This window comes from Hermetia illucens, chromosome 3 (assembly GCF_905115235.1).
Source record: "Hermetia illucens chromosome 3, iHerIll2.2.curated.20191125, whole genome shotgun sequence".
NCBI lineage: Eukaryota > Metazoa > Arthropoda > Insecta > Diptera > Stratiomyidae > Hermetia > Hermetia illucens.
In genome coordinates, this window is record NC_051851.1 from 112,296,462 (window position 1) to 112,321,817 (window position 25,356).

At 43.9% G+C, this 25,356-nt stretch overlaps 1 protein-coding gene across 3 annotated transcripts in view; it reads left to right on the top strand.

The window, feature by feature from the left end:
- Positions 1 to 964: 964 nt before the first annotated feature.
- Positions 965 to 25,356, top strand: part of LOC119651686 (myosin-11) — a 91,539-nt gene continuing 67,147 nt past the window's right edge. For all 3 annotated transcript variants that reach the window (XM_038055387.1, XM_038055389.1, XM_038055388.1), the window contains exon 1: positions 965 to 1,486. The gene's annotated coding sequence lies outside the window, so the exon portion shown is untranslated. The remainder of the gene's footprint in view (positions 1,487 to 25,356) is intronic.

The following is a 25,356-nucleotide window of genomic DNA, read 5'->3' on the forward strand; positions in this document are numbered from 1 at the left end:
TGAGGATATCCGCGATTGTTATGGGGTTGCACCGATCGTGGAAAAGTTGCGAGAGACGCGTCTTCGATGGTATGGTCATGTAATTCGTGCAAACGAGAATTCACTTGCCAAGATTGGTCTGAACATCGAAGTCGATGGTAAACGACCAAAAGGCAGGTCGGAACAACGGTAACTTGATGCGCTGGATTGGGATTTCTAAGCCTAGAGATTGCACCCAGATCAGGCATTCAATAGAGGCAAATGGCGAAATCTATCACGACGAGCCGACCCCGCTTGTAAACGGGGAAAAGGCTAAAAAACAAGAAGAACTCCAAGATTAACCTAAGGAAAATTTCTAGTCGATTTTCCCAAAAACATAATAATATACAATTATTAACTTAATTTAAGTAGAAATCGATGTGGGGAGTATTTTGAGGCCTGGACACAGTATAGAGGCGGCTTCAGGATTTTTTCAAATTTTTTGGTTGGGTAGTTTCTGAGAATGGGTCCATTAAAAAAATCATTACTTTCGACTAGAGACCTCCTTAAGTTATTCTAGCGTTACAAAAGAAAACAATTTGTAGTAATATAGAATATGGTATGGAGCATAAGATCACCAAGTTTGGTCAAAATCATACTATGCTGATAAAATTACAGTAGCTGAATGTGAGTAGTCTGGCAAGCCACACTTTACGGACTACGGTCTGCCCTCAAATATATTTACGTAAGAAATAAACAAAACCTTTCATACCAGAAGCGTTGAACTTAAGGTTTTCGACTTGTTTCCCTTTGCAATTCGTGACGTGACTTGCTCATTCGGAATTCAGTGAAAGGTAGAAGTGCTTTAGAATCAGTGCGTTTTTCGATCGTTGAACAAATTTTGGTACAGAATTCACAGCGAAGACTATTTTGAAACATGATGTGCCAGCCAGAGATAGTCTCTCCTGAAAAGTTCTATAAATTTAAGTTAGTTGAGTCTAAAGAATCCACTCGTCCGGATGCATGTCAAATTCGCGGCACCGCGCGTGCACGTAGTTTTAGTTACACGCAAATTAATCAAATTTCTTAAAATGCCATTGAGTTTCTCGGGGGCTCCATACAAAAATGTGATTCATATCGATAAGCAATTGTTTCGGAAATAAGCCAAAAACGAAAGTGAAGGGAAGTGAGCCCGCGACGGAAAAGGAAAACTGAAAATTTTAAAATATCTCAGTAGTGCTAGTGCTTATGAAGCGTGTGCTAAACAAGTGCGGCGATCGTGCAACCACAAAGAAAAAAATTGAAGTGGAAATATAAAAATAGTTTGGTCCGGGAAACAAGAGCTCATGTCTTGCTCGCAAAAGCTGCACACGCAGTAGGTGTGCACCCTAAAAAAATAAGAAAACTACGTAGCGGATTCCCGAAAATTTAACATTGTCCATCTTTAAATGTTATGTAACGCTGCGAATTCCTTTGGATTACAATCGGAACGAGTTTTCGAAGGCTTTCATTTTGAGGAGCGAACAACGTAAGAGAACATACCATCCAGGTTTAGATAAATAAATATAGATATGCATGCATGTGTGTTGAAGCATGTGCATGTATGCACAATCGCACATACGTACTGAAATTCGTCATCTAGATATGTTGTTCCCGATGCACTCAACCCGAATAATATGTAGGCAATCTAGAAAACATACAAATACGAATAATGCTGTGCTTGACCGCAGGTCCTTAAGAATGAGGTTAAACAATTTAGATGAGAATTTTGAGCTTTCTTTCAGCAATTGATGTTAGCCGTACAAAAATACTCGTATGTAGGGGTTGTTGGCTTTTGATTATTTTGTCCGACATCGGTTTGAATGTGGCGCAGGTTTGGGGTAGCGCATGCGCACCCAAGGTAGATTAACTCATCATTAGAAAAACTAAGAATCCGGGGGGAAAGATTGCAAAGTGTGCTACTTGGATAGCAAAGTTAACTAAAAATACACATTCAGCCTTGTACATGTCTCCCGGAATACCCCAGTAAACAGAGACGATCTGAAAGGGTGCCTTGTCTCGTTATTTCGGCTAACATGATGTTTTCTTCACTGCTCATATATATACGAAAGGAACTCTTCGAGGGTGTGGAATAAATAACGTTGAGTGTAGTATATAATATGAAATGTGCATATGCATAGCAAGTAATACAATCGGATTTTTGTGTTGTAGAATTAGTACATCGCATGCATAGCATGCTATAGTCCCTCCCTATTATATTGTAAGCAAACTGGAAAACCGGTATAAAAGGTTTTCTGCTTTTTAAGGTTTTATTTGAAAAACAAAACCTAATTAAAATCGGTCCAATGTCTGTCTGTCTTTTTTTTTTATACGTTGGAAGGTGGAAAGGTTCAAAACCTACCGCTGGCTCCTGCCATACGGTTATGTGAGACTTTTACTCACTAAAACCACCTCCTTCTCCTTCGCTTACCCCGCGGGACTGCCATTTCGGTATTACATCGCGGGGCAGGATCATTGAACACAGCGCACGAGTTCTTCAGGTACTAAGTATTGTAGTAAAGCATACCAGATGAGTTCGTGTGGCACACGGTCAAAGGCTTTCTCTAGATCCAGAAATGCAATGTAAAGAAGGCGATGCTTCTCACGGTGTTTCTCCGTGAGTAACCGCGCAGCGTGTATTGCGTCAGTAATTCCGCAGTTTTTGACAAATCCGGCTTGATTCACGGTTATTTCAACGATTTCGCGAATACGGTTGACAAGTTTCCGTTCAAAGATCTTGATGGTATGGGAAAGTAATCGGATCGGACGGTAATTTGAACATTCTGCTGGACTACCTTTCTTTTTCCATATAGGAATAGTAGTACTTTCTTGCCAATCAGACGGTGTTCTTCCTTCCTGAATAACCCGATTAAAGAATTCACTGAGCCACAGTGTTGGGTCCCAACTCTTCGCTTTCGAGAGCTCAGATGCGGTATCGTCAGGTCCTGTGGCTTTCCCCGATTTCATTCGTTTTATTGCCTCCTCGACTTCAGTTGCGTTGACAGTTAAGTCCTTCAGGGTTTAACGTGAGCACCAGTCATGACGACTTAATCCCACGGTCTTCTTAAGACATGGATTTATTTTGTGACCACAATTAGAGCCCCGCTGAGATAAGCAACAACGGTACCAGTTTATACCAAGTGCATGGCTTGGCATTCATACTGGTGGATGCAAGAATTACCTAAATCTCTACCGAACTAAGGAGTATGACTAATTTGCCTCTTCAGATGAGTCCCCGCAGACTCGGGTCTGATCGCCATGATTAGGCCTTTGGAGCATTCGCCTATTGCATCAGAGCCCCGCTGAGACAAGCGCAACGATACCAGTCTATACCAAGTGCATGGCTTAGCATTCATACTGGTGAATGCAAGAATTACCTAAATCTCTACCGAACTACGAAGTACGGCACAGTAAGAGGTTTAACCCTATGGTGAGACGTTTCGAGCGGAACAGTCTTTGTAAGCTGAAATAGGCTCTGTTGGCTGAAAACAACCGTGCGCGGATTTCATCATCGTAGCTGTTATCGGTTGTGATTTTCGACCCTAGATAGGAGAAATTGTCAAGAGTCTCAAAGTTGTATTCTCCTATCCTCATTCTTCTTAATTTCAACATATTCATTCCAAAGCCAAATATCTCGGTTGATGTACCGCTTACCCGGCTTGGTGACCCCGAGGGTTGCAGAGGCCGCTTTGTGGATCGTGTCTTTCATTTGGTTCCACGATTCTTCTTTCTTCTCATAGGGAACGACTTTCAATCAGTGACGCTGGTAAAATGTCGGCGTCGTATGAGAATATAATCGATTTGCGTTTTACTGTTCCCACTATAAAATGTAGGAAGATGAGACAATCGTTTGATGAACCATGTATTTATAAGCACAAGGTCAAGTGTGTCCGCAAAATCGATTATACGCTCGCCACCCTCATTGCGCGCTCCGAACCCCTTTCCCCCATGGCAACTGTTACCGTCTGCCTTTTCACCCACAGGACCATTAAGCTCGCCGGCAATGATTATATAATCGTCAGCAGGCACGTGACAAGTCTTTTCATCGAGAAGTTGCCAGAAGGCATCTTTCTCGGCATCCACCTCTCTGTGGTGCGTACGCGCTGAAGAAGTGGATAGTACGATCAGCTGATATAATGGTGAGCTTCATCAGTCGATCATCAAATCGTTCGACTTCTTTAATGGCATCACGGAAACCCTCTGAGCTGACAATGCCAACATCATATTGAGTGTGTGGGTTACCAAAATAGATAAGTTTATAGCCAGTTTTACCACGTTCGCGTTGAATGTCGCAGCTCTTGGCACCAGACTATCGGGTTTCTTGCAGAGCGCAGATATAAATGCGCCTTTTCCAAAGGGCCCTTGCGAATTCCTCGGTCTTTCCACACGTATTTATCTTGTTCGTTTGGTTCGGACTAAATTGCTTACGTCCTGGCGCCGTCCATACGTCAAGAACCCTTGCCTATTTCGCGACAGGACCGAGGCCCGTCCTGCCGCGTCGACTGAGGTGGACGCCCTAGCATTTCTCCGAGGCTTGTGACTCAATCCGATCATCATGTTTGTAACGACATTGTATGCATTTTCTTGGCCGGCCTGTCGCGGGACCTGTCACCAAGAGAGATCAGGTAGGATTTAGTATAGTGGAATAACTCCAACTATAGGCTATTTATCTTTTTCCCTGATCTCAGCATTTTATTTTTGTTTTACTGTTGTTGTTTAGGCTGTAAGCGAGAATTTTATGGCATCTTTATCGCTAATGATAGTTTTAATAAATGCTCGAACACAAAAATATCTCATATTTTCATCTCAAGTCCTTCCACGTCCAGAGTTAAACTAATGGCGTTGCGACTTGCCAGTACGTGGGTGGTTCATTTAGTTCAACTGGTGGATGGGTGCACTGCGGGCTATTCCGGTGTAACCGACAGGCCGAATTATACGTGGATGGCGGGCTTTATAGGTCTATAACTGCTAGATGCACGAGCAAGTTTTTGTGGCATAAAAATCGGGATAATTTTTGCGTATGTCCAAACAGTTGGATACTAACCACAATGAAGTTGTGTATACTATTGCGTTTCTTAACAACTTCATCAAGCAAATGTTGTGGATATCATATTTAATCTTCGGTTTAATCATTGGGAAGATTTCAGACATGAAGGATGTGCCCCACTTCCTCATTGTCCGTTCAACCTCGGTTCCAAGATGTAGATGCCTATTTCGCTTATTAAGTCAAGTTTTCTAGATTAAACTGAACTTTACTGAGAATATAAATATGTATACGTATTTCAGTTCATATCATCATCATCAACGACGCAACAACCGGTATCCGATCTAGGCCTGCCTTAATAGGGAACTCCAGCCGTCCCCGTTTTGCGCCGAGGTCCACCAATTCGGTATTCTTAAAAGCTGTCTGGCGTCCTGACCTACGCCATCGCTCCATCTTAGGCAGGGTCTGCCTCACCTTCTTTTCTACCTTATAGACTTCCGGGTGGGATCGTCCTCATCCATACGGATTAAGTGACCCGCCCACCGTAACCTATTGAGCTGGATTTTATCCACAACCAGACGGTCATGGTATCGCTCATAGATTTGGTCATTGTGTAGGCTACGGAATCGTCCATCCTCATGTAAGGGGCCAAAAATTCTTCGGTGAATTCTTCTCTCGAACGTGGCCAAGAGTTCGCAATTTTTCTTGCTAAGGACCTAAGTCACGGAGGAATACTTAAGTTTCTGTAAGCTGAAATAGGCTCTGTTGGCTCCCAACAATCGTGCACGGATTTCATCATCGTAGCTGTTATCGGTTGTGATTTTTGACCCTAGACAGGAGAAATTTTCAACTATCTCAAAGTTGTATTCTCCTATCCTTATTCTTCCTGTTTGACCAGTGCGGTTTGATGTTGTTGGTTGATTCGTCTTCGGTGCTGACGTTGCCACCATATATTTTGTCTTGCCTTCATTGATGTGAAGCCCAAGATCACGTGCCGCCTGCTCGATCTGGGTGAAGGCAGTTTGTACGTCTCGGGTGGTTCTTCACATGATGTCGATATCGTCAGCATAGGCCAGTAGTTGGGTGGACTTAAAGAGGATCTCTTGCATTTACCTCAGCAGAAGACGCATGATAGGGCATCCCCTTGTTATAGACCATTGTTGATGTGGAATGATCTTGAGAGTGATCCTCCTGTTTTTGTCTGGCCTCGCACATTGGTCAGGGTCAGCCTAGTCAGTCTTATTAATTTCGTGGGGATAAGGAATTCTCTCATGGCCGAGTACAGTTTTACCCTGGCTATGCTATCATAGGCGGCTTTAAAGTCGATGAACAGATGGTGCAACTGTTGTCCATATTCCAACAGTTTTTCCATCGCTTCCCGCGCAGAGAAAATCTGATCTGTTGCTGATTTGCCTGGAGTGAAGCCTCCTTGGCATGGGCCAATGATGTTCTGGGCGTATGGGGCTATCCGGCCTAGCAAGATAGCGTTAAAATCCCCAAGTATGATTTTGATATCATATCTGGGGCAGGCTTCGAGGGTTCTTTGTACTGCCTCGTAGAAGGTATCCTTCTCCGACTCTGCAGTCTCCTCTGTAGGGGCGTGAACGTTAATGAGGCTTATATTTCTATACTTGCCTCGCAAGCGCAGAGTGCATAGCCGTTCGCTTATGTTTTTAAAGCGGATAACAGCAGGTTTCATTTTTTGGCTGACTAAGAAACCTACTCCGAGCACATGGTTTACTGGATGACCGCTATAATATATGGTATAGCTCTTCTCCAGGAAACCGATCCCTATCCATCGCATCTCTTTTAACGCTGTTATATCAGCCCTATATTGGGACAGGGTATCGGCTAGCTGCTCATCAGCTTTATCTCTGTACAGGGAGCGCACGTTGCCTGAGAAAATGCGCAAATCGTTAATCCGTTGTCGGTTCGTCGTTGTAAAGTCCATCCTGTCCGAGGCTCCTTTCGTGGCTCCGTAACATCGGTTTTCCGTGCAGGGTTGTCAGCCCTACCCAACCCCCATCCTGGAGGACCAGTTGGTACAGTTTGCCCCGTTTTTAGGCGCGGGAGACTCGCCTTCATCCTTCTCCATCTGCAGCTCTTCGTTACAAAAGAGCTCCCAGCGGTCACCACGTGGAGGTGGAGGTAGGGTTTGGTAGTAGAGCTATTGGTGTTGGTTCAGCAGGCATTTGCCAGGTTTTATGCTCCATCGTGGGTACCAATGCACGTTTCGCCCTGGGACCTATACTACCCTTTGACACACTACTGTACATATGCCTGCTTTGTATAAGTGTACGATTAATTTATATACATGCATATAAAGTATAGTATTCGGTAATAGGCACTGTTTGTTTGGTTAGGCTGAGCATATAATCTGCATCTGTAATATGTAGGTATATCTTGTATTACGAAAAAAATATGAAGGAAAGTTTTTCACATATGATGAACACATAAGATGAACACAAAACCTTTATACCCAAAACATCAGCTTCCGGTATTTCGACTTATTTTGTTTCTGTTTTGGGTTAACTTTTTCACATTTGCTAATAATATTAAACTCCTAGTGTGAGGCGTGTGAGGTTGACTGTTACCAATGCAGTCCTTTCCAGATCAAATTATTTGTATAAAAGGCTTTTTAAAAAATAGAGGGCAATGGAACTTTAACTATGTACCCACAGAACTGTTAGGGACACAAAAATCCTTTTATACCTAAAGCGTCTAGCTGCTGGTTTCTCTGTTGTTATATGTCCACATTTTTACTATGTATGCATGTGTTCGTAAAAAGATTAATGTTGAAGTGCATTACAACAACATATTTGCATTATTTTGGGTTTTCAGTGAGTAATGAGGCAAAAATTTGTTCCCACATTTTTTTGAAAGAAATATATTATTTTCAGTTGATAACTTAATATTTTCTTTTTCTTTAGACTGTGTCCCGTTCGAAGCAGGGTCGGTTCGTCGTAATCGGTTTCGCCATTTTATTTTATCAAAAGTCTGATCTGGATGCAATCGCGAGGATTTCAAATTATAATCTAACCTATCAAGCCATCGTTGTTTCGACCGGCGTTTTGTTCGCTCACCATCGACTCCGATGTTCAGACCAATATTAGCAAGTGAATTCTCATTAGCGTGAATTACGTAGCCATGCCATGCAAACCCATATCGATTGTGTCATCATCTTTTATAGTCGGCAAACACTCAGAACCATAGAGAGCGATAGGGCGAAAAGCACTGCGGTAAATTTTAGATTTGAAACGTTCAACACCCATTGTGGAACACCATTTTATCCCGGTTGCGCTATTGTCTGAAACAATTTTACAACGCAGTTCCACATTGGGTGATAGCATTGACCCAAGATATTTAAATTGCTCAGTTATGGGCAGCTCACTGTTATTGACAGGGATAGCGCTTGTTTAACGGGGATCGGTCGTCAAAAATTTAGTTTTATTCAGATTCAATCCGAGACCGTATCACATGAGGCGATCATTGCATGTTTGGACAAGTTGCTCGAGATGATTTTTGCTATCAGACGCTAGGAGAACATTATCTGCATAAAACAGTGTATAGGGTACGTTGTATGTTGGATGTCTAGTGTGACAATATGGATGTCTAGTGGGATAATGTGAAATTACTCCAAAGTCGGCAATACTTGTGGAAGTGGAGGATTAACAAATTCTTCACTTGAAATGTGCTCGAAATATTCTCGCCATCTTTCCGTTGTGACCCAACGGTCAGTAAGCAAACCACCGTTTTCGTCATTAATGCAGAAGAAGTGTTCGATATCCTGTGTGCGTTCATTTCGGTTTTTGGCAAGTCAGATCAGATCTCTCTCGCCTTTCCGAGTGTCCAGTTTATCATAGAGATCTTTCACATTCGTAATGGTTGGTAATCGCGTAAGTAAGATCATTTCTTCTTTCTTCTCACTAAATCGCCACCATTTAATGCGCGGCGGGCCAGTACGTTCCTCAGCTCTTTTATCGGTGGCTTGATTCGCAGGGCGATAATCAACGGCCGATGTTGAGGTGCGATAGTCTTATAGGGAATGGTTTTGCAATCAGTGAAGATCGCACAATGTCAGCGACTTATGAGAATATAGTCGATTTTCAATCAGGGTGCCAATATCTAGCGTGAAGACACGTATTTGCTTTGCCCGGACTAACTTGTGTGTGTTTGTGGTAGGGGTGAATCTATAACCTCTGGGCATTCAAGCCGTGGTGGCCCATTGTATTCGACTTCCCCGTCTAACAGAATATCCCGGATATATCGCAGGATTTCCGTTAGTGGATGTGCTTCTACCCGTTGCAGCTGAAGAATATCGCCGCCAAAGATCTGATGTCTGATACGTCCATAGGCATTCACCTAGAAAATGCCTCGTAGATTCCCCTTCCTCATTACAGAAGGGACACGTATCACCTTGTATAATTCCTATTCTGAACATATGTCCGGCTAGTGAATGCTCACAATACTCAGAATGCTCACAATATTCTTGCAACGCCTTCTGTTTTTAGACGGGATAAACTTTGCGGTATGCATGTTTGGTTCTGACAGGATAAGTTTGGTGGGGTCTAGTAGTATTTAGGCCCACCTGTCGTTGTGGGAAGCTTGTTCCTTATTTTTGAAGACAGCCTTAGCCATTGCTACTGATACCCCAATTGCCGATTCCATTCCTTGCTAAAGCAATCCGAAATTTCATTTCTTTCTGCACCACATTCACCAGGTACCCAGAGTAGTTCCACCGTATTGAACTTTGAGATAGGGTTCAAACAGATTCTGCGTTCCTGAACGAATTTCGAGGAGATCAAAGCCTACTCAACCCCCTCAATGCAGCCTGACTATCAGTGTAGATTGAGATGCGCCTGCCCCTCAACCGCTTGCCAATCACCTTCGGCTTGAAAAACCGTTGCATATTGTCCCAAAGGGACAACCCACTTCTCTTTTTTATTCGAAAGAAAGAAACCCCAGAGCCCTTTTCTGTTTTTGAGCCATCGGTGTAGAAGGCTTCCGTTTATCCCGCCACACATTCTTCTGGGACTTCCCAGTTCTCTCTGCGTTTCATGGTAATTCATACCTTCTACCAAACACATGTATGCGAACGCCAAAATCAGAACTTTTTGTAAGAACTGGATTCAGTTCTGCCAGAAACTTTTCCAAAACTCTGTGCCCCCACGTCCGTAGTTTCCCCATAGATCTGATTATTACTCTATGAGCTTCTCTCATTGCAGTGCTTTGAATAAATACTATATATCCAAGGGCTGCAAGTTGCAAATTTAGAACTACGTCAGATGTCGTGTACATGGCACACAGTTCTTTGCAGTGCGGCTAGTTTACGGTGAAAATTTTTTTTTCACCTTAACCCACAACGCTACGGATGCATTAGCGAACATCGGCCTAATGATAGTAACTCGCCATGTCGAGCAAAGCCCCGTCTGCACAGCCCATAGACTATGGCTCGTTTCCATTTTACCCCTAAATGTTTGTCCCAAAGAAGTTTTTATCTAGAGTGACTCCTAGATATTTCACTTCTTCGGAGAATTTAAGGGTTGTACCTCTCATCTCTGGAAGGCAACGTCCATCCATACCATTCTGGTTTTATTTGTATTACCTGGAACTCCATGCATGAGGCACCAGCTGTCTATCAAATTAACGGCACGTTGTATATTTCTACACACCTTTTAAAGATCTTGATCAACAGCAAGCACAGTCACGTCATCGGTATAAGCTGGAGCGTGTGCTGGCAAATTTTTCAGTTCGCAGAGTAGTGAGTCGATCATCATCTTCCACAAAAGTGGCGATAGCACACCGCCTTGGGGGCGGCCTTTCGTTGCTTCTGCTAACTTACTTACGTCTTGACGCCGTCCATGCGTAAAGAACCCTTGCCCATTTCACGGCAGGACCGGGCCAATCCTGCCGATTCAACTGAGGTGAACACCCTAACATTTCTCCGAGATTTATTGTGACTCTATCCAATCATTTTGTTTTTAACGAGATTGGATGCATTCTCTTGGTCGGCCTACCGCGGGACCTGTCACCAAGAGAGATCAGGTGGAGTTTAGCATAGCATAACTATACCTTATTACCTCTTTCCCTGATCTCAGCATTTTATTTTTGTTTTACTGAGAACAGTACAAAGTACGTTGCCTCAAACCCTCCTTCTCCTGGGCTGGAGACCAACATGCTATGAAAATAACATGGCGTGGTTAGTTCATATCGGTAATATATATATGTAAAATAATATTTGCACATTAACCTTCTGAAAACACAAACAGTAAAAGAACCTATTAAACAGGGAGGGTCGAGCTAAACAACATTGTTACATCAAAAAGGATTGGCCTGTCCGAAATGGTCTTACCTAAAAAAATGTGAAACATGCATCTTCAGTAGATCTGCAAAGTATAATTAATATTTATTTATCATTACACATTGAATGGGACCTGATAAAAAAATTAGTGGAAGCTATGCTACTTGTAAATATTTACACTATCTTAACTAAGTGCTTCCTATAAAAAAAATAAAAGAGGCAATTTTTGTAGGTCTAGTATGGAAAAAATTATGAAACAAGGAGTGCTGATTTATTAAAAAACAATAAAAGAACTCTTTCAAAATACATTTTCGACATTCACGCCTGAAATTTTTTCCCTAGTAGTGACAAGCAGGGGAAGCGTCCTTATAAAGATCTTAAAATGTTTGAAGGTTGATACAACAGTTTTTTGCACAAAAGTATATTAGGGCTGCTGTGGTGCTATATTTTATCAAGAAAATTATAAGAAGAAAAATAGAATTACTTTTTTTCGTTTTATATTTCATGTAACTTTTGTCTTTTACTACCTAATATAAGCTTTCAAACTAGACGTGATTGACTTTTGTAAATAATTTTCCTGTACTTAGGGGACTAGAATCTATAAAAAATACATACATACATACATTTTGTCGAAAGTATAAAAACCGTGTAAACTAGTATTATTTATATGGTTGCCATTCCGTTCTCAATGGGGCATAGAGCGTCAACCATGTCCACACGCCATCGTTGACGGTTCACTGAAATGCGCTTCAGCTCCCCCAAGACTTCCCGAGAGACTTGCACTCCACCCACACTATTCTGCACCAAGTGTATGGGGCAACACATTCGCCGGCCGTCTTGACATAATAGATTCCACGTTCCAGATCAAACTAGATCGTTTTTAGTATGGATACCAGCCAATGCGGAAGACACTACTGCGATCCTATCCTGGTGAGTTTCCTTGATGGCTTTGGTACTAATGTCATTGCTTGTAGTGTGGCGACTGATCAACCGTGCTAATTCCCTCAGGAAGACAACTTTCCGTGAATTTGCTTTTGAGGTAGAGGTGCTGGAACGGAAACCCGCTTCATGAAGTTTTCAGAATCGATTTTTTTTATTAGATTGATCGGTAAATCTCCCGTGCCTTCAAATTTTTGTCAGAATATCCTTGCAGATTAGTACTTCATATTCTAACAGAAGCATCGATGTTTCACTGAATATGGCGATCTTATTTTTAAATTCATCTTGGATTTGTAAGCCCCTATGTGTTTCTTCCACGTCAATGTTCTCTTTAGGATGGATGTGCAATTATCTGCCATTAACTAGCGATCGTAAAGCAAATAAAAGTTTGAACTTTGGATCGGGATTTGTTTAAGATAAAAGAATCTGAGATGCCGATGAAACAATTTCATACGATTCCCATCGCAAATTTTAAATTCATAACCATTGTCTTCAAAGGATTAGGATATTTGCACAATAGTCTGCAATACGAAATCTAAATATTATACCTGGGTATTGAAATGGAAGCACGAAGTTCCCAAATTTATATTAACAACAGGTTATTTTTGAAAATTTATCTTCTTCTTTTTCTTTAGCCTTTGTCCGGTTCACAAGCGGGATCGGCGCATCGTGATCGCTTGCACTATTTTTCTCTGTCAAAGGCCTGATTCGGATGCGGTCATAAGGCTTTCAAATCACCATCCAGCATATCAAGCCCCTGTTCTTTCGGCCGTTTGTTCAGTGAAGTGAATTCTCGTTAGCAAGAATTACATGACCGTACCATCTTACACGCTTCTCTTAAATTTTTTCCACGATCGGTGCCAACCCACATCGATCATCGATATCCTCATTTCGGATGTGATCAAACCGTGTCACGCGACTAGTCCAACGCAACATCTTCGCTTCCATTACCTCAAGGTTGCGGTCATTATCTTTTCTAGTCGGCAAACACTCAGAACCATAGAGGGCGACAGGCACAGCACTGCCGTAAATTTTAAATTTGAAAGTTTGCTGATACGTCGATCACAAAAAAAAACTCTTCAGACTATTGCCTGAAGCAATTTTACAATGCAGTTCCACATTGGCTGATAGCATTGACCCGAGATATTCAAATCGCTCAGTTATGGGCAGCTCACTGCCATTAACAATGATAGCGCCTGTTTCGTGGGGATCGGTTGTCAAAAATTCAGTTTTATTCGATTCAATCGGAGACCGTGTCGTATGAGGCGATCATTGCATGTCTGGACAAGTTGCTCGAGATCATTTTTGCTATTAGACGCTAGGAAAACATCATCTGCATAAAACAGTGTATAGCGCACGTTGTACGTTGGATGTCTAGTGTGACAATATCTATAACACGAACAATGAGGAGTGGTGAGAGGGCGCTTCCTTGTTGAACACCGACATAAACACGAAGCGATTTTGATACACCCGCCATACTTCGAAATTTATTTTTCGGATCATGGTAGAGCAGTTCGATCTAGTCCACAATTTCAGCTGACATACCAGGTGAGTTTGTGTGGCACACGGTCTTTCTCCAGATCCAGAAATACAATGTATAATAAACAGCTTTGTACTGATAAAGTTGCTCCCGAAATATATATATATACACTATAAAATAAAATTGTAGTTTGGAGTAAGCTACTGGTCTATTAATTTTAGACTTAACTACAAATAGAAGACGTCAGTTGTTTCACAGTTCTTGAAAAACTCCGTTTTATCCACGATAACTTCAACGATTTCGTGAATACAGTTGTAAAGAATGTGTTCAAAAATCTTCATGGTATGGAGTAGCAATCAGATCGGACGGTAATTTGAGCATTCTACTGGACAACCTTTCTTTTTCCACATTAGAACTGTGGTTATTTCTTACCACTTAGATGATCTTCTACCCTCCTCAATTACACGATTGAAGAATTCACTGAGCTACAGTGTTGGGTTCCAGCTGTTCGCTTTCCAGAGCTCATATGCGGTATCCTCCGTAGTCAGGTCCTACGGCTTTCCCCCAATTTCACTCGATTTATTGCTTCCTTTACTTAAGTGACGCTTATAAATGGAGGTATTCCAAATGTCGACAATACTTGTGGAAGTGAAGGATGAACAAATTCTTCACTTGAAATGTGCTCCAAATAGTCTCGCCATCTATCCGTCGCGGCACTTCGATCAGTTAGCAAAGTACCGTTCTTGTCATTAACGCAAAAGAAGTGTTCGCTATCTTATGTGCGTTGGTGTTCATTTGAACATCATTCCAAAGCCAAGCATCTCGGTTGAAGAACCGCTTACCTGGCTTTGTGACCCCGAGGGTTGCAGAGATCGCTTTGTGATACGTGTCTCTAATTTGGTTCCACGATTCTTCCACATTCGTAATGGTTGGTAAACGCGTAAGAGAGATAATTTCTTGTTTCTTCTCACGAAATCGCCACCATTTAATGCGTGTCGGGCCAGTGCGTTCCTCACGCTGTTTTGTCGGGGGCTTGATTCGATAATCATTGGCCCATGTTAAGGTGACGCTGTTAAGCAGTCAGCGAGAGAATATAATCTATTTACGGGTTAGTGTTCCCACTATCAAATGTCGAAAAATGAGACAATCTTTTGATTGACCATGTTTTCACAAATACACGTTTGTGAGCGTCCCCAAAATAGATTAGACGCTCGCCGCCCTCATTTCGTTCTCAAAACCTTTTTTCCCCATGGCACTTGTTACCGTTTGCCTTTTCACTTACATGACCATTAAGGTGGCTGGCAATGATGATATAGTCATCAGCACGCGCGTTATATGGTAGGTCTTTGCGTCGCGAAGTTGTCAAAAAGCTTCTTTCGCGGAATCAGTTCTACCTGTCTATGTTCTATATGTGGTGAAAAAGTAAGCCAAGCGATCAACTGATATAATGGTGAGCTTCATCAGCCGGTCATCAAATCGTTCGACTACTTTAATGGCATCCGGAAACCCTCAGATATGGGAGTTGTATTGAGTATGTGGGCTACCAAAATAGAGAAGTTTATAGCCATTTTTACCTCGTTTGGGTTCTACGTCGTTTTGTTCGGATTAATTTACTTACGTCCTGACGCCGTCCATGCGTCTAGAACCCTTGCCCATTTCCCGGCAGGGCCATCCTGCTGCATCGATTGAGATGAACGCCTTATTTTGACTTTACTGGGGATAGTACAAAGTACGTTGCCTTCAACCCTCGTCTTTTATCTGGGCTTGGCACCAACGTGCTATGTAAATAATGTGGCGGTTTTTTTTGAAAACTCATTATATACATATGTATACTACCTTCAAACTATGCCATAGAATTAGCAACATGGACTTACTTTTATTTGAAGATAATCTTAATATCTCAATATTCAAGAGAAGAAGAAATGTTGGTAGAATCATTTATTTTACAGAGTTTTGCTTACGATATTTGCATTGGGAATTTTGAGATAGTAGCTCATGTCCGTGTATACTCTGCCATAGTGGATTCCAAACCGTGAGGTACGGTGGTGGGATTCTAAAGAGTGCTTCTCTCTTTCTTGCGTTACTATATTATTGAATTCTGGTTGACATGCCGGGCTAAGCGCAACTACGGGTTCGGGTTAATGTCAACTACATCTAACGGATGCGCCCTCATGTTCTGGCAGCCGGCATCTGACAGAATTTAAGCTTCAAAATTCCGCCTCAGAATGAGGCATATTTCATCAGTAGAGCTCTCCACAGCAACGGAGACTCTTCAGAAGACCAGTAGGGTTGGAGAGCATCTGTCCCCTAAGCTTAACATTATCCAGTTGCCACTAAACTGTGGAATAATTTTCAATAGCAACCCAATATTCATCAGTATTCTTTGGCAAGCTGTTTAACAAATCGTATATTCGGACCAGACATCAGACATGATGAACAGCTCACCAGACAATATTGATGGGCATTGGGCCGCAACTTGCAGTAATCTTGTTTCTGGTGCACGCCAAGTCCCTATTGAAGGGGTATTTTAATTGTTCCCTGCGTGTGTGTTTGTGCGTGTATGAGGAGGGAGGCAAAGCCTCTGAGACCTCAGACTTTAATAGTCCATTGTATTCTACTCCCCTGTTTAATGGAATATCCCGAATTTGTTTATATTCCGTTAGTGGATGTGATGCTGCCTGCTGCAATTGGAGAATATCCGAACCAAAAATCGAATGTCTGATGCGTTCATAGGCGAGGCATTCTCATAGGAATTATTCCGTGCTTCCTCATTACAGGATGGACACGTATCATCTTGAAGAATTTATATTATGAACATATGTCCAACTAATGAATTGTGACAAGAAAAGTGGTGTGTTTGTTTGGTGTGTTTAGCAGTATTAAGGCTCGGCTACTTGCCATTCTGGGAAGCTTGTTCCCAGTTGTTGCAGTGCGGCATTAGCCAATGATATTGACATATCAATTACTAGTTCTTAAATCCTCTTCTACTATAGCATTCGAGATGTTATTTACCTCAATCTATAAACAGAGTTCAATGGGTTTCTACATTCCTGAACAATTTTTGAAGTGATCAAAGGGCTGCTCAAGGCCCTCAATGCAGCTTGACTATCGTTACAGATCGCAATGCGCCTGCGCTTCAACCGCTTGTCAATCATCCACGCTACCGCCCTTAGAATCGGATACAATTCAGCTAAAAAGACAGTTGCATATTGCCCTAGAGGAAAAGCGTACTTCTCCTTTTCATTCGAGTGATTGACCCCTGTCCTGCTTTTGAACCATTGGTGTAGAAGATGTCAGTGTATTCTGATACGAATTCTTCTGGTTCGTCCCAGTTTTCTCTACGTTTCAAGAAAACTTCATATCTTCCTCCAGACAGGTGTATGGGGATCCGAGAATCAAAAGACATTGCGAAAACTGGATTCAGTTCTCCCAATAACTCTTCTAATGCTTTGTGCCCCCACGTTGTTTCCCCGTAGATCTAATTGAATTAGTCTATGAGCTGCTCTCATTACAGTGTTCGTAATAAAACAATCTAAGGGCTGCAAATTGACTAATGCATTTAGAGCTGCGCCGGATGTCGTGGTCATAGCATCGGTAATACCCAGACACACAGTTTGCAATGTGACTAATTGACGGCAAAATCTCCTTTGTTTCACCTTAATCAACCACACCACGGGTGCGGCGAACATCGGCCTAATCTTCTTCTTTTTCTTCAGTCTTAGTCCTGTTCACAAGCGCCATTTAGCTCTATCAAATGCCTGATTTGGATGCAATCTCGAGGCTTTTAAATTCCCATCGTATCAAGTTGCCGTTGTTTCGGCCTGCCTTTGGCTGTTTACCATCGACTTCGATGTTAAGACCAATCTTGGCAAGTGAATTCTCGCTAGCGCGGGTTGCGTGACCATACCATCGAAGACGCCTCTCTCGCAACTTTTTCACGATCGGTGCAACCCCATAACGATCGCGGATATCCTCATTTCGGATGTGATCAAAACGTGTGACGCTACTAGTCCAACGTAACATCTTCCTCTCCATTACCGCAAGACGTCGTTGATTGTCTTTTATAGTTGGCCAACACTCAGAACCATAGAGAGCGACAGAACGGACGATTTAAGACGTTTGTTGATACGTCGATCACAAAGGACACCAGTTGTGGAACCCCACTTCATCCATGTTGCGTTAATGGATGAAGCAATTTCATAACGCAGTTCTCCATTGGCTGATAGCGTTGACCTGAGGTATTTAAGTTCTGGGCAGATTACTGCCGCTGCCAGTGATTGTGCCTGTTTCATGGGGGTCGGTCGTCAAAAAATCAGTTTTGTTTAGATTCAATCTGAGACCGTGTTGCATGAGGCGATCATTCCATTTTTGGACATGTTGCTCGAAATCATTTTTGCTATTAGATGCTAGAAAAACATCATCTGGATAAAGCAGTTTATAGGGCGCTGGACGTTGGATGTCCCTTGTGACGGTGTCCATAACAAGAACAAAGAGGAGTGGTGAGAGGACGCTTCCTTGATGAACACCAACAGCGACAAGAAGCGGTTTTGATATACCCGCCATACTTCGAAATTTACTTTTCGGATCGTGGTAGAGCAACTGAACCCAGCACACGTTGTTGTTGTCGTAAAGCATACCAGATGAGTTCGTGTGGCACACGATCAAACGATTTCTCTAGATCCAGAAATACAATGTAAAGAAAGCGATGCTTCTCACGCTGTTTCTCCATGAGTAACCGCACAGCCTGTATTGCGTCAGTAGTTCCGCAGTTTTTGACAAATCCTGCTTGATTCACGGTTATTTCAACGATTTCGCGAATACGGTTGTCAAGAATGCATTCAAAAATCTTCATGGATCGTACGGTAATTTGAACATTTGCTGCACTACCTTTCTTTTTAAGGTTTTGTGTAAACACAAAACCTTATTAAAATCGGTTTACTGTCTGTCTGTCTGTTTTTTTTTTTTTTTTTTTTTTTTGAGGAGGTGGAAATCTTCAAAAGACACTGGTCTGGACACACCAGCGTGTGGGATTTTTACCCACTAAAACCACCCCCGACTCCCTGCCCCGCGGAACCACCATAAAGTATTACATCACGGGGCGGAGTCAGCTCACTCTAGCTTAATCCCCTTTCTTCTATACGCGGCGCATGTGACCGCGTTTTTCTCCTTTCCTCTGCCTTTCGCAATTTATCTTGAATCGATGCGATCATGGAGTTGACCGCATCCCAATTCTCTTGATGTGCTAGCATTTTCGGCACGAGATTTTCTGGTACCAGCACCTCTCCTAGAGTCTCCTCTAGGTTCCTCCTTTCTTCCACAAATCTCGGACAGTGGAAGAATACATGCTCTGGGTCCTCTGGGACTCCGTCGCAATTTGGACAGTCGGGTGAGGTCTCCAATTTAAACCTGTGAAGGTATTGGAGATATCCTCCATGTCCCGTGAGAAACTGGGTGAGATTATAATTAACCTCCCCGTGTCGTCTCTCCAACCACTCCTTGATGGCAGGAATGAGCCTGTGAGTCCACCGACCCTTTCCCGAGCGTTCCCACCGCTCTTGCCATCTATTTATGGATCTCTCCCTCTCAGCCTTCTTCGTCTGCAATAAGGGAGAGGTTGGCTTCGCATGGTATATATTCGCCATCTCATCTGCCAAGATGTCAATGGGCATCATTCCAGAGATGACGAATGCTGCATCATCTGAGACAGTCCTGAAGGCAAAGCATACCCTCAGAGCTGTCCTCCTGTAGACTGCATTCAGTTTGCTAGTGCTAACTGACATCCGCAACGCCTCGCTCCAAACTGGGGTCGCATAGAGCATGATTGAGGTCACCACCCTGGCTATAAGCAACCTAGAGGTATGCCGTGGCCCTCCCACGTTCGGCATCATCCTGGCCAGGGCCATACTGGCAGTGGATGATTTATCACAAACATATTGTACGTGTTGCTTATAGCTGAGCTTCCTGTCTATCACCACCCCCAAGTATTTGATGGCCGGCTTGGAAGTGATGATATGATTCCCGACTCTAACACAGGCGTAATTTCTCTTCCGGCGCTTCGTGATGAGGACCGCTTCCGTTTTTTCCTCCGCAAGCGTCAGACCAGAGCTCTCCAACCAGCATTTGACAGCACTGATTGCCTCGCTTGAGTATAACTCAGCATCTTCGAGATGCTTTGCGACAACAACCAGTGCAATGTCGTCAGCGTAACCCACCACTGTGGCTTCCTCCGGAAGGGGAAGATTAAGAACATCGTTGTACATGATGTTCCACAGTAGTGGGCCCAATACGGAGCCCTGCGGGACACCCGCGGAAACGACGTACTCCTGCGGTCCGTCATCAGTGTCGTACCAGAGCCTCCTTTCAGTTAAATAACTATCGACAATTGCGGCGAGGTAGACGGGAATACCAACCTTCGCTAGGGATTTCCGGATTAGATTCCAATTGGCCGAATTGAAAGCATTTTTCACGTCCAGGGTTACTACCACGCAATATTTGCTGGTACTACCCTTTCCGTGGATTGCATCTTCGGCCAAGCCAGTAACCAATTTGATGGCATCAATGGTTGATCTGGCTTTACGGAATCCATACTGCCGATCTGAAAGGCCGCCTTGGCTCTCAACTACTGGGAGTAATCTATTATAGATTACCCGCTCTAGCATTTTCCCCACCGTGTCCAAAAGACATATGGGTCGGTATGAGGATGGTTCACCTGGTGGTTTACCAGGCTTAGGCAGAAGCACCAACTTCTGCCGCTTCCATACCGCTGGAAATATTCCCTCGGACATGCACGCTTCGAACAACTCAGCGAACATGTCCGGCCTGGATTTCACGGCAAGCTTAAGGGCCTTATTCGGTACTCCGTCCAGACCCGGTGCTTTATTGTCTCCTATTCTGCCGCAGATTTCCAGGAGCTCGTCTCTGGTGACTGGCGGGATTGCTGTCACATTCAGAGGTGGTTGGAATGTGTCCGTGTTCCCCTCTTGCTGGGGGAATAACCCCTGGATGATTTTCAACAAGAGGGCGGGGCACGTGATCTGCGGAGACGAACGGCCTCTAAATCGTCCCATCACGATTCCATAAGCTCTCCCCCACGGATTTACGTCCGCTTCTGAGCAGAGCTCCCTAAAGCATTTCCTCTTGCTTCGCTGGATGGCGAGCTTGAGGGTTTTGCGGGCTGCCTTGTAAGCGCACTCTTTCTGCCCTTGATCGACTCTACCTACCGCCCTCTGAGCCGCTCTTCTCGCTCGGTGGCAGGCTGATCGAAGGCCGGTCAGTTCATCATTCCACCAGTAATTTGGTCTTCTACGGGGGAATGCGCACCTCCTAGGCATGGACGCGTCACATGCTTTGGCGATGCATTGAGCCAGATGGACAGCTCTTTCCGTAGAGGCGCCTGCTATATCAGGTTGATCCAACCACACCTCTAAGAAGCTCTGCTCATCCAAAGATTTTGCAGACCAGCCTGAAATCTTTTTCGGTTTCGGGCATGATAGCTCTTTGCCCTGAGGTTCGACACATGTCTCAAAGAAAACTGCCTGGTGATCGCTGTGGGTGTAGCGTTCGCTGACGCACCAGGACATATCACGCGCCAGCGAAGGGCTGACAAAGGTCAGGTCTACAACCGAGCCTGATCTCCCTTTCTGGAAGGTGTTTACAGCACCTTCGTTAGCCAAAACTATGTCCATCTGCGCAAAAGCTTCTAATAAACTGCGCCCCCTAGCATTTGATTCCCTACTACCCCACTCTAGGGCCCAAGCATTGAAATCACCAGCAATCACCTTTGGACTTCGTCCCTTCGCGTCGAGAACAAGATTATCAAGCATTTGCTCGAATTCAGACAGTGTCAAACTTGGCGGGGCGTAGCAGCTGTATACATATACACCACTTATTTTCGTCCACACGAAGCCACTGCCTGCCTGACTTGCAGTACATTGTATGGCCTGTCGACCGCAAGCCCATATCGCCGCTCCACCAGTCGAATCTTTGACCCATATGCCACCATGACGGTGTCTATACGGTTCGCTTATGATGGCGATTTCCATCTCAGATTCGAACGTGGCCTGCTCAAGTAAATCCTGAGCGACCCTGCAATGATTCAGGTTTATTTGAATAAACCTCATTTTCTCATTGCAGTGAGCGCCTTCCTAAATTCTGGACATTTACCACTCCCGGCAATATGCCGGTTATCCTGTCCCTCTTTTACTTCGCACAATAGGCACTTGGGGTCCCTATTGCACTCTCTGGCAATATGGCCTTTCTCCCCACACCTTCTGCATCGATCGGATCGATCAATGCTGCTGGTGCATGCCTTCGCGAAGTGTCCAAACATGAGGCATTTAAAGCACCTCTTCAGTGAAATTTGTTCCCTTAAACGGCAGACAACCCATCCAATTCGAACCCTTCCGGCAGCCAATAACATCTGCGCTGCCTCCGCTGGTACTCGTATTGTGGCTGTTTGAGTACCACCATAGGCTTTTCGTAAGCCCACAATAGACTCCTCGGTGAGTTCATTCAACTTGAATTGCTCCTTCAGAGCAATACAAATTTCTTCTTTCGATGTTACTTCATCGAGATCCTTACATTGAAGGTAGATCTCATGTTTTTGGGCACGCACTGCGGCATTCTCCCCAAGTGAGTTTTTCACTTGAGTGCGAAAGTCATCAGTTTTGCCCACGCTGGATCTTTTCAGCTCGAACATGAGATCCCCTTTCTGGGTTCTTCGGATTCGGTTTACATTTCCGCTCAGATCTTTTAGGTCGGGATCCGCTTTGACCTTTTTGAGTATCTCCGCGTAGGACAGATTGCCCTTACTGGAGATAACAATTACATCTGGACGAGTTCGCACTTTTGCCTTTCGTTCCGCTTTTTTATTGGTAACTTTAGTCCATCCATCGTTTTCGCTGGTCTTAGGCTTCGCAACGCTGGTCGAGTTTCCTAGATTCGCTGTAGGGTTTCCTCCTTCTGACCTGTTGGTGTTGGCTTTCCGGATGTCCTGTCCACCTTTTTTTCTCTTAGGCGCCTGCTGATTACTTAAAGGATCCCCCTCTTTTTCACGTACTCGCTTATTTCGCTGGGATTCGATGGTCTGTCTGTCTGTCTGTCCGTCTGTCTGTCTGTCTGTCTGTCTGTCCGTCACACGCATTTTTCTCGGAGACGGTTATAGCGATTGACACCAAATTTGGTAAAAAGGTGGGAACTGTGAACGCTCACACATACAGTGAGTTACATCCTTTTACGTTGAATTTAAGGGGGGGTCCCCATACATGCAAAAGGGGGGTGTAAAATTTTTTTTCATCAAATATTGTCATGTGGGGTATCAAATTAAAGGTCTCGATTAGTACTTTTCGAAGCCGGTCTTAGTTTTGACATTTCTTGGAAATGTGGGGAGTGCGGGGGGTTGAAAGTGATCATTTCTTTAAGGGGGCCATTCTCAGAAACTATTAAACCGAAAAATCTGAAAAAAATCAGGAGGCTGCCACTATATGGTGCCTTGGCTCCGAAATACATTTCATACCGATATCTGTTCAAAGGAAGTTAATAATAGTATATTACTATAATTTTTTGTAATTGGCTGGAAACCCCCCTTAAATTCATCCTAGCGGTATGAAATTTTGCAGTGTTGTAGGCTATAATAGAGCATGATCATACCAAGTTTGATGGAAATCGCACTATTACTAACAAATTTATAATACATCGAAGTTGTTGCTTCTTTGAAAATTGAAGACTATCAATGTCAATATCACCCGAAAGTGGACATATGCTTATATTACGTGCTACGTACTAAGAAATACACAAAACCTTTCGTACCTGAAGCGTCCAGCTTCCGGTTTCCCGACTTGTTCCATATTGGAACTGTAGTACTTTCTTTCCAGTCAGATGGTTTTCTTCCTACCTGAATAACCCGATTAAAGAATTCACTGAGCCACAGTGTTGGGTCCCACTCTTCGCTTTGCAGAGCTCGGATGCGATGTTGTGAGGCCCTGTGACTTCATTCGTTTTATTGCCTCCTCGATTTCAGTTGCGTTAACAGTTACGTCACCGAGCTTAACGTGAGCACCAGTCGTGACGACTTAATCCCACGGTCTTCTTAAGATTGGATTGATTTTGTGACCACAATCAGAGCCCCGCCGCAACAAGGAACAACGGTACCAATCTATACCGAGTGCATGGCTCAGCATTCATACTGGTGGATGCAAGACGTACCAAAATCTCTACCGAACTAAGGAGTACGCGACCCGTGTTGAAACGCAGCACCACGCGGGGACCCGAAGGTCTCTGTTCCCTTGAATGCAACCACAACTCCCAAGAAGCTCCCAGTAGGGGGCCAACCGCAAACTACCGAGCTGAACGCACACACAACAGGAGTTCACCAGAAGTATGTCAATTCAGGAGCTATCCCCGTTCCCATGGTACCAGTATACCCCTGGTAAAGTTTCGTGACTATTGCTACTTCAGATGAGTCCCCGTGCAGACTCGGGTCTGATCGCCCTAATTAGGCCTTTGGAGCATTCGCCTACTGCATCACGGCCAGCAAGCCAATGCGATACAGCGTCTCCTGGTGTAACCACTATGGAGGTTCTCCTCGGTCACTTAATTTTGGTTCAGCCGACAGGGTTGCCGCCCCGTTTTCCTCCCCGCCAACTCTAAGCACCAATAGCGCTGACAGTTACGTCCATGGTGTTTAACGTAGGTACCTGTCGTGAGACTTAATCCGACGGTCCTCTTAAGACACGGATTGATTTTGTGAACACAATCAGAGCCCCGCTGAGATAAGCAACAACGGTACCAGTCTATACCAAGTGCATGGCTTAGCATTCATACTGGTGGATGCAAAAATTAGCTAAATCTCTACCGAACTATGGAGTCCGGCACCCGTGTTGATACGCAACACCACGTCGAGGCCCGAAGGTTTCTTCTCCCTTGAGCACAACCACAACCACCATGAAACTCCCACTAGGGGGGTCAACCGCAAATAATCGAGCTGTCCTCACATACAACGAGGAGTTCACCACATACAACAGTAGTTCACCCAAAGTATTCTCGCCATCTATCCGTTGCGGCTCAACGGTTTGTAAGCAAAGTACCGTTCTTATCATTAACGCAACAGAAGTGTTCGATATCCTGTGTACGTTTGTTACTGCTTTTAGCAAGTCGATACATATCTCTCTCGCCATCCCGAGTGTCCAGTTTATCATAAAGATTTTTGCAATGGTTTGCTCGGGTGACAGCGACTGCTTTCTTTGTTTCCCGGTTGGCATTCTTATAAATTTGCCAATTAGCATTCGTTTTATCGTCGAGAAATTTGTGGTAGAGGCGTTTCTTTTCACAGGCCTTCATTTCAACATCATCATTCATCTCGGTTGATGTACCACTTAGCCGGCTTGGTGACCCCGAAGGTTGCAGAAGCCGCTTTGTGGATCGTGTCTTTCATTTGGTTCCATGATTCTTCCACATTCGTAATGTTCGGCAATCGTATGAGTGAGACCGTTTCTTCTTTCTTCTCACCAAATCGCCACCATTTAATGCGCATCGGGTCAGTGCGTTCCTCACGCTGTTTTATCGGTGGCTTAATTCGCAGGACGGCAATCAACGGCCGATGTTGAGGTGCGATGGTCTCATAGGGAACGACTTTGCAATCAGTGACGGCGGTAAAAT